The sequence below is a fragment of the Gracilinanus agilis genome, chromosome 3 (genome assembly GCF_016433145.1).
Source record: "Gracilinanus agilis isolate LMUSP501 chromosome 3, AgileGrace, whole genome shotgun sequence".
Classification (NCBI taxonomy): Eukaryota; Metazoa; Chordata; class Mammalia; order Didelphimorphia; family Didelphidae; genus Gracilinanus; species Gracilinanus agilis.
The window spans coordinates 332357485-332365345 of NC_058132.1; the positions used below are offsets into that span (position 1 = coordinate 332357485).

Consider the following 7861-nt stretch of genomic DNA (forward strand, 5'->3'; position numbering starts at 1 on the left):
TTATTAGGACAGATAGGATTCTGCATAGAAACAGGGTGCAGGAGTGAGTTAATTGCATTGGGATGACATAATAAAAATGGATTGGTGAGAAAGAGTGATGCCCTGAAAGTAGGGTGAAGGGAGAGGAGTAATGGGGAAAAATATGTCACATAAAAGGGGCATGAGAGGAAGAACTTTTATGTTGAAAGGAAAATAGTAGGTGAGGTGGACAATGCTTGAACCTCGCTCATTTAAATTGGTTCAAAATGGGAATGTACACACACACACACACACACACACACACACACACACACTCAATTGGTAATAGAAAGGCTACCATACCCAACAAAGAAGTAGAAGGAAAAGATGGTAAGAGAAAGGAGGGGAAATAAAAGAGAGGGAAGACAAAAGAAGGCAGTGGTCAGAAGCAAAACAGATGTCAGAGGAGTGTAGGTTAAAAGGAGAGAAAAGACTAATCAGAATAAAATAGAATAGAAAGAAATGCATAGTTAATAATCATCACTGTGAATGTAAATGTGATGAATTGACCCATAAAACAGAAGTGGATAGCAGAAAGAATTAGAAAACAGAAACCAACAATATGTTATTTACATAAAATACACTTGAAACAGAAATATGCACCATTAAAATAAGGGAGTAGAACAGAATCTATTATGCTTTAGCTTAAGTAAAAAAAGGCAGGGATAGCAAACATGATCTCATAATCTCATACAAAGGAAAAATGAAAAAAGATCCAATTAAAAGAGATTAGCAGGGAAAGTACATTTTGCTAAAAAGGAACTAACTATAGACAATGAAGTAAAATCAATATCTAACATATTTGTACCAATTGCATTACTTCCGAATTCTTAAAGGAAAAGTTCAATTAATTATACAAGGAAACAGTTAATAAAACCACACTAGTGGAAACTGGTTTTACATGTATTTGGGGGGTAATTAAATTAAAAATTATATTGGTGTGAAATCTCAGGTTTCTCCTATCAGAGTTAGATAAATCTAAGCAAAAAATAATAAGAAGAAGAAAGGAGTCAAGGATATGAATAGAATCTTATAAAAATTAGAGATGAGAGACCTTTAGAGAAAATTGAATGGGAATAAAAAGGAATATATCTTTTTATCAACTCTACATTTCATTTTCACAGAAACTGACCATGTATTAGGACACAAAAGGCTTATAGCCAAATTTGGAAAGGCATAAATATTAAATACACCTTTTCCCGACCATAATGTAATAAAAATTATATTTAAGAAAGACCAGTAGTAGCATACATTAAAAGGTAATCGAAACAAAGTAACTGCAAAGATTAAAAGCTAATTGGAAATAAAACAACTTAATTCTAAAGAATGAATGGGTCAAAGAACGAATCATAGAAACAATCAATCATTTCATAAAGAGAATGACTGCAATGAGACAAAATTAAAAAAATTTGTGGGACTCAGCCAAAAATATTCTTAGGAGAAAATTTTTATCTCTAAATGCATAAATCAACAAGAGAGAGAAGAAGAACAACAAAGTGCTTGTGCAACTAAAAAACAAAACCCTAGAAAAAGATCAAATTAAAAATATCCAATTGGGGGCAGCTGGGTAGCTCAGTGGAGTGAGAGTCAGGCCTAGAGACAGGAAGTCCTATGTTCAAACACGGCCTCAGCCACTTCCCAGCTGTATGACCCTGGGCAAGTCACTTGACCCCCATTGCCCACCCTTACCAATCTTCCACCTATGAGACAATACACCTAAGTACAAGGGTTTAAAAAAAAATCCAATTAAACACCAAAATGTAAATCCTAAATATCAAAGGAGAGATTAATAAAATCAAAAGTAAAAAATAATCATTAAACTAATAAATAAATAACTAATAAATAAAAATAGGAGGTCATTTTATGAAAGAACAAATATATATGTACCAATATATATATACATATATATATATTTATACCATTGGTTAATTTTAATTTAAAAAAGAAATGAGAAAACCAAATTACTAGTATCAAAAATGAAAAGGGTGAATGTACCATATACAAAGATAAAATTAAAACAATTATTAGATGCTATTTTGCCCAATTCTATTCCAGTAAAACTGTCCATCTACACATATTTACAAACATATAGACTGCCCAGAATAACAGAAAAGGAAATAAAATACTTAAATTATACCCTATCTTAGAAAAAAAATTGAACAAGTCATAAGAGCTACCCTAAGCAAAAAATCCATAATTTCCAGCTTGAAATAGATTCACAAATGAATTCTACCAAACATTTAGGACACAAATATAGTTTTGATACCTAAACTCTTATAGAGAATAAAAACAGAAAAAAGGAAGTTATAGACATATTTCCTTAATGAATATTAATGAAAAAATGTAAATAAAACATTAGCAAGAAGATTACAGCAATATGTGTCAAAGATCACACATTATGATCAGATGAGATTTAAATGAGGGATAAAGGACTGTTTGAGTATTAAGAAAATTATCAACATAATTGGCCATATCAACAATAATAACAAAAAATCATTTTTATATTGATAGAAACAGAAAAAAAGTATTTGAAAATATGCATCATTAATTCTTATTAAAACACTAAGAAGCATAGGAATTAGTGAAACTTTTCTTAAAATGATAAGTAGTATCTATCTAAAATCAAGAGCATGCATTATCTATAACTGCAATAAATTAACCTTTCCAATAAGATCAAGAGTGAGTCAAGGATGTCTCTCCATGATTATTCAGTATTGTACCAGAAATGATAGTTATCATAATAGGGCAAGAAAAAGAAATTGAAGGAATAAAAATAGGTAATGATAAAACAAAACTACCATTCTTCATAGATGATAAAATGGTATACTTAGAAAGTCAACTAAAAAAAAGCCCTAGCTGGACCAATTAATATCTTTAGATTAATTAACATCTTTAGAGTTGCAGAATATAAAACGAATGTGTAGAAATCATTGGCATTTCTATATACTAATGACAAAATTCAACAGGAAGAAATAGAAAGAGAAATTTCATTTAAAATAACTACAGAGAATATAAAGTAGTTGGGAATGTATCTGCTGAAGCAAACCCAGAGATTATATGAACACAATTATAGAACACTTTTTGCCTTTGTAAAGGTGGATCTAAACAATTGGAGAAATATTAATTGTTCATTGGTAGGTTGATCCAATATAATAAAAATGACAATTCTACACAAGTTAATTTGCTTATTCAGTACAATACCAGTTAAACTACCAGTGAATTATTTTAAAGAGCTAGAAAAAATAGGAACAAAATTCATTTGGATGAAAAAAAGGTCAAGAATCAATAATATACATTAAGAGAGGTGGCCTTGTAGTTCCAGATTTTGAACTATATTATAAAATGCTAATCATGAAAACAATGTTACTGGCTAAAAAATAGAATGATGAATCATTGAATTGAAATTAGGTGTGCAACACAAAATAGTAAATGACGATAGTAATCTAGAGATTGATAAACTGTGAAATTCAATTGTTTGGTGTAAGACCTCAATGTATGAATAATATTACTGGGAAAACTGGAAAGTAGTTTGGCAAAAATTAAACATAGAAGAGCATCTCACACCATATCCCTAGATAGACAAATGACTTAGAAATAATGTGTGATATAAGTAATTTAGGGTAGCATGGGAAAATGTGCCTGTCAGATGTGTGGATAAAGAAAATGTCTGTAACCAAACAAGAGATAGAACAGATTTTGGGAAGAAAAATAGATAATTTTGGTTACATGAAATTAAAAAGCTTTTGTACAAACAAAGCTAATGCACTCAAAATTAGAAAGAAAAGAGGAAACGAGGAACATTATTTTGGTAACAATTTCTCTTAATAAGATTTTAAATTCTCAAATATATAGAGATCTGAGCCAAATTTATAAAAATAATAGCCATTACCCAATTGATAAATGGTCAAAACATATGAACTGACAGTTTTCAGAAGAAAAAAATCAAAGCTATCAATAGTCACAAGAAAAAAAATGCTCCAAATCACTACTGATTTGAGAAGTGCAGATTTAAAAACTCTTAGATTACACTTTAAACCTGTCAGATTGATTTGACAGAAGAGGAAAAATAAATTGCTGGAGATGTGGAAAAATTAAAGCACTAATACACTTTTGGTGGAGTTGTGAACTAGTTCAAGCATTCTGGAGAATAATTTGAAACTATTTCTGAAGGGCTATGAAATCTACCCTTTGAATAGCAATATCACTACTAGATCTGTATCCCAAAGATATCAAAGGAAAAAGAACCTATTTGTACAAATATATTTATAGCATCTTTTTCATTATGGCAAGGAATTAGAAATTGAAGAGATGTCCATTATTTGGGGAATGGCTGAAGAAGATGTGATATAATTTCATATGCATAATTCAAATAAAAGTGCTTGCCTTTTTTTTGATGGCGAATTCAGCACAAAATTTTAATTCCAGAGCTTAACAATTATAAATGCTTGTGTATATTTAGTCAATCAAGAATCAAACCTCAGTCTTAAGCCACTACATTGAAACAATTAAAACACTGAAACAAAAAAGTACAAGTCATGAAAAAAATGCTCAGTGGCTTCTTTACCATACAGAAATAATTAACGGTGTTAAACTATCTTGTACATTGAACATCATAATTGCAATTATATTACTGATTTTATTAACTTTTAAAACCACTATTATAGTTGAATATTACAACAAAAACAATAGCTAGTAGTGAGAATGTTAAGAAAATTGTAGTCTTTAACTCATTTACTATTTCGTGGAAAAGCCAGCCCCCCATTAAGAGGTTTGACACTGAACACCACTTCTGGGACGATGCTCATCATCCTCATAAGCGTCCCCATTATAATGGCACCTTCTTTCTTGAGATGGGTCAAAGTCCACCAGTTCTACCTGATCCATTTCTTTAGTATCCTCTACTGCCTTTCTTTCAGGCAGTAACTTTTCCAATAAAGATACCTTATCTAATGAAAGAAAACCATTCTCTGGGAAGTTTACCTTAAATTCAATTATTAGAATTCCTTTCTCATAAGGCTCATGATAAATAGGCATGTCTTCATTCAGTAGACAGTTTATATCTCCATGTTTGACAATCTGACCAGGATGAGAAGTAATGACTATAGTTCTACTATCAAGAGTTGATATTGGTTTCTGAAAACCACACAAATGCTTCAACACACTGGATATTCATACACATGAAAAGGTCCTCACCGTGACATGTAAATATAGGATTTTCCTTCTGACCCCAAACAATAATAATATCTTCTGGCTCAAGTTCTGGCTCCTGGTCATCTTCACCATGAAATGTTATCTTCTGACCATCTTTCATGCCTTTGTCAATATAAACCTCCAGAATTTTTTTCTCTTGAACAATTTTTCTTCCATTACAGCTTTTACATCAATCTTTAGGGCTGATTCATTCCCCATGCCTTTGGCATTCCATGCATACTGATTGAATTTGCTGAACTATTCCAGATCCTGTCTGATGAATTCTTATTTGCATTCCAATACTTCTACAATTGGGACAGCTTTCTACAACTCCTTTCTTACCACCCTGTCCTACACATTTATCACAAATTCCATTCTTTTGCAAAGCCAGTTTTCTTGTTGCACCATTATATAGATCTTCTAACAACATTTTTATCTCTATGTTCCCTTAGCATTCTTCCACCTTCTCCAAAAAAATATCAAAGATGTCCATTGGAGGCCCCAAACCACTACCAGAACCACCCTCTTTTATGTCTTCTTCTCCACCTTTGTTATATAAGTCTCCCTTCTTTGCATTAGAAAGCACTTCATAAGCTTGATAAATCTGAACTTTTCTCCTTCATTTGGATTCTTATCCGAGTGATATTTCGAGGTTAGTTTTCTATATGCTTTATTTTAGTTTTTCCTAGGAAGCATTGGGTTTTACTCCCAAAACATCATAGTAAGTTGTTTCCTTCACCATTTTCTATAGCCAGGGAGCAATGATAGCAGTATGCAGAGTATCTGAAATGCCCACGTTCAGGATAGGGTGAAAGGGGACCACTCAGGAGCCAGATGGGATGTTGTAGGAGAGAGTGGAAGAAAAAGAAGATGAGTGAGGGGGCACAAGGTCTTTGGCCCAGAGCTTGGGTAGTGGCAGCTGCTACCCTCCACTTCTCCCTGAGTTTTCTGGAAAGTTCCCTGCTTGCCTTCTTAAGGAGGGTGGAGATAGGTAGGAGGAAGGGAGAGAATATGGAACTCAAAAGTTAAAAAATTATTAAAAAGTTTTTTATTGAAATTGTGAAATATTTAGTGAAAGAAATAAAATAAAAAATTTAAAAAGATGGATGACCACTTGTCAGATATATTATTGAAGCGCTTTTCCTTAGTAGCACAGATCTCACTTTGGAGTCCCATAACTATATTTTTATTAATATAATTTATTTATAAGTATTTCAGTTCCTCCCTCCCCTTCCCACAACACAAAGATCTCATCTAGGGAAAAGATATGTATAAATAAAAAATTATATCTTTCATGTTTCCATTTTTTCGGTTCATTCTCTAGAGGTAACATTCAAAGTTAATTCTTCAAATATTTCATCTGTAGCTGTGTATGATGTTCTCTTGGTTCTACTTATTTCTCTGTTCATTATCTCACGTAGTTCTTTTGAAGTTTTTTTTTTTCCTTTAAATTACCCTTCTCATTGTTTCTTATGAAACAGTAGTGTTCCATCACAATCATGTATCATAATTTGTTTATCCATTCCCCAGTTCACGGGCATCCCCTCAATTTCCAGTTCTTTGCCACCACAAAGAGAACTGCTATAAATATTTTGGCACATATGGGTTCTTTTCCTTTTCTCCTGATCTCCTTGGGAAACACTCAGCAAATGTATTAATGGTTCTAAGGGTATACACAATTTTAGAACTCTCTGGATGTAATTTCAAATGGTTGCATTAGTTCACAGCTCCATTCTTCCAAGGAGTCCTTTTACTTTGATTATTCCCATTATGGACCTACCTCCCTCTTTCATTTCCATGTGGGGCCAAGTTATGTGACTATACTTGGGTCCAAACCTCCCTGCATGCTGCCATCAACCAACCTCCTGCTATTGTTTTGCCCCAGAGTGAGAAAAAAAAATTCTAGCTATGGCTAGGATCTAGTCTAGTTATTTAATTTTTACAGATGAAGAAATGGATGTCTTGAAAGATGAAGTAACAGCCTGGATTATGGCACAGTAACAAGAGAAAAGAGTGGCACGGGGGTCTTATAAGCCCCAGTGTAGGACCCTCTCTGTAACCACAGAGTCCTGAAACAATACAGAAGAAGGATAACTTTTACATAATACATCATATTCATAATAATAACATCAATAATTTGCCTTTATAAGGTACTTTGGGATCAATACACCAACTCCTTACAAATTGCTTTCTCCTCGATGGACCAATGAGGGATATGTGCCATTACTTCCACTTTGTAGATGAGGAAATCAAAGCTCCAAAAAACTAGATAACCCATCCAGGATCACTTAGGTAGCAATTCTTGCTCTTACTTCATCATATAAGTGTTTTATAGCTGCTTGGTACTCTTAAGTGTTTTGTCAGCTTGAAAAAGGAAGAGTGAGAAAGACAGAGTCAGTAGAGAAGGCTAGAGAATCCTTTCAGAGAATACTCTAGAAACTAGTCTAATTTGTTTCATTTTAGTATAGGTTAGTAGCCACTGAGTAGATCTAGACTCTGAACTGAGGAGTAAAACTATGAATGTGGAGTGTTTTCAAGAATAAACACCAGACCAGGAAACAGGCAGTGTCACCTGCAGAGAATAGTACACATTAAAAATTGGAAATAAAGGATGGTGAGAGTCTTCTTAGTACATCCAGGAAAGATGCTTCCT

The 7861-nt window shown here is 32.9% G+C and overlaps 1 pseudogene; it reads right to left on the bottom strand.

The window, feature by feature from the left end:
• Nucleotides 1-4779: 4779 nt before the first annotated feature.
• Nucleotides 4780-5950, bottom strand: LOC123239423 (annotated as a pseudogene).
• Between the last annotated feature and the right edge of the window lie 1911 nt (nucleotides 5951-7861).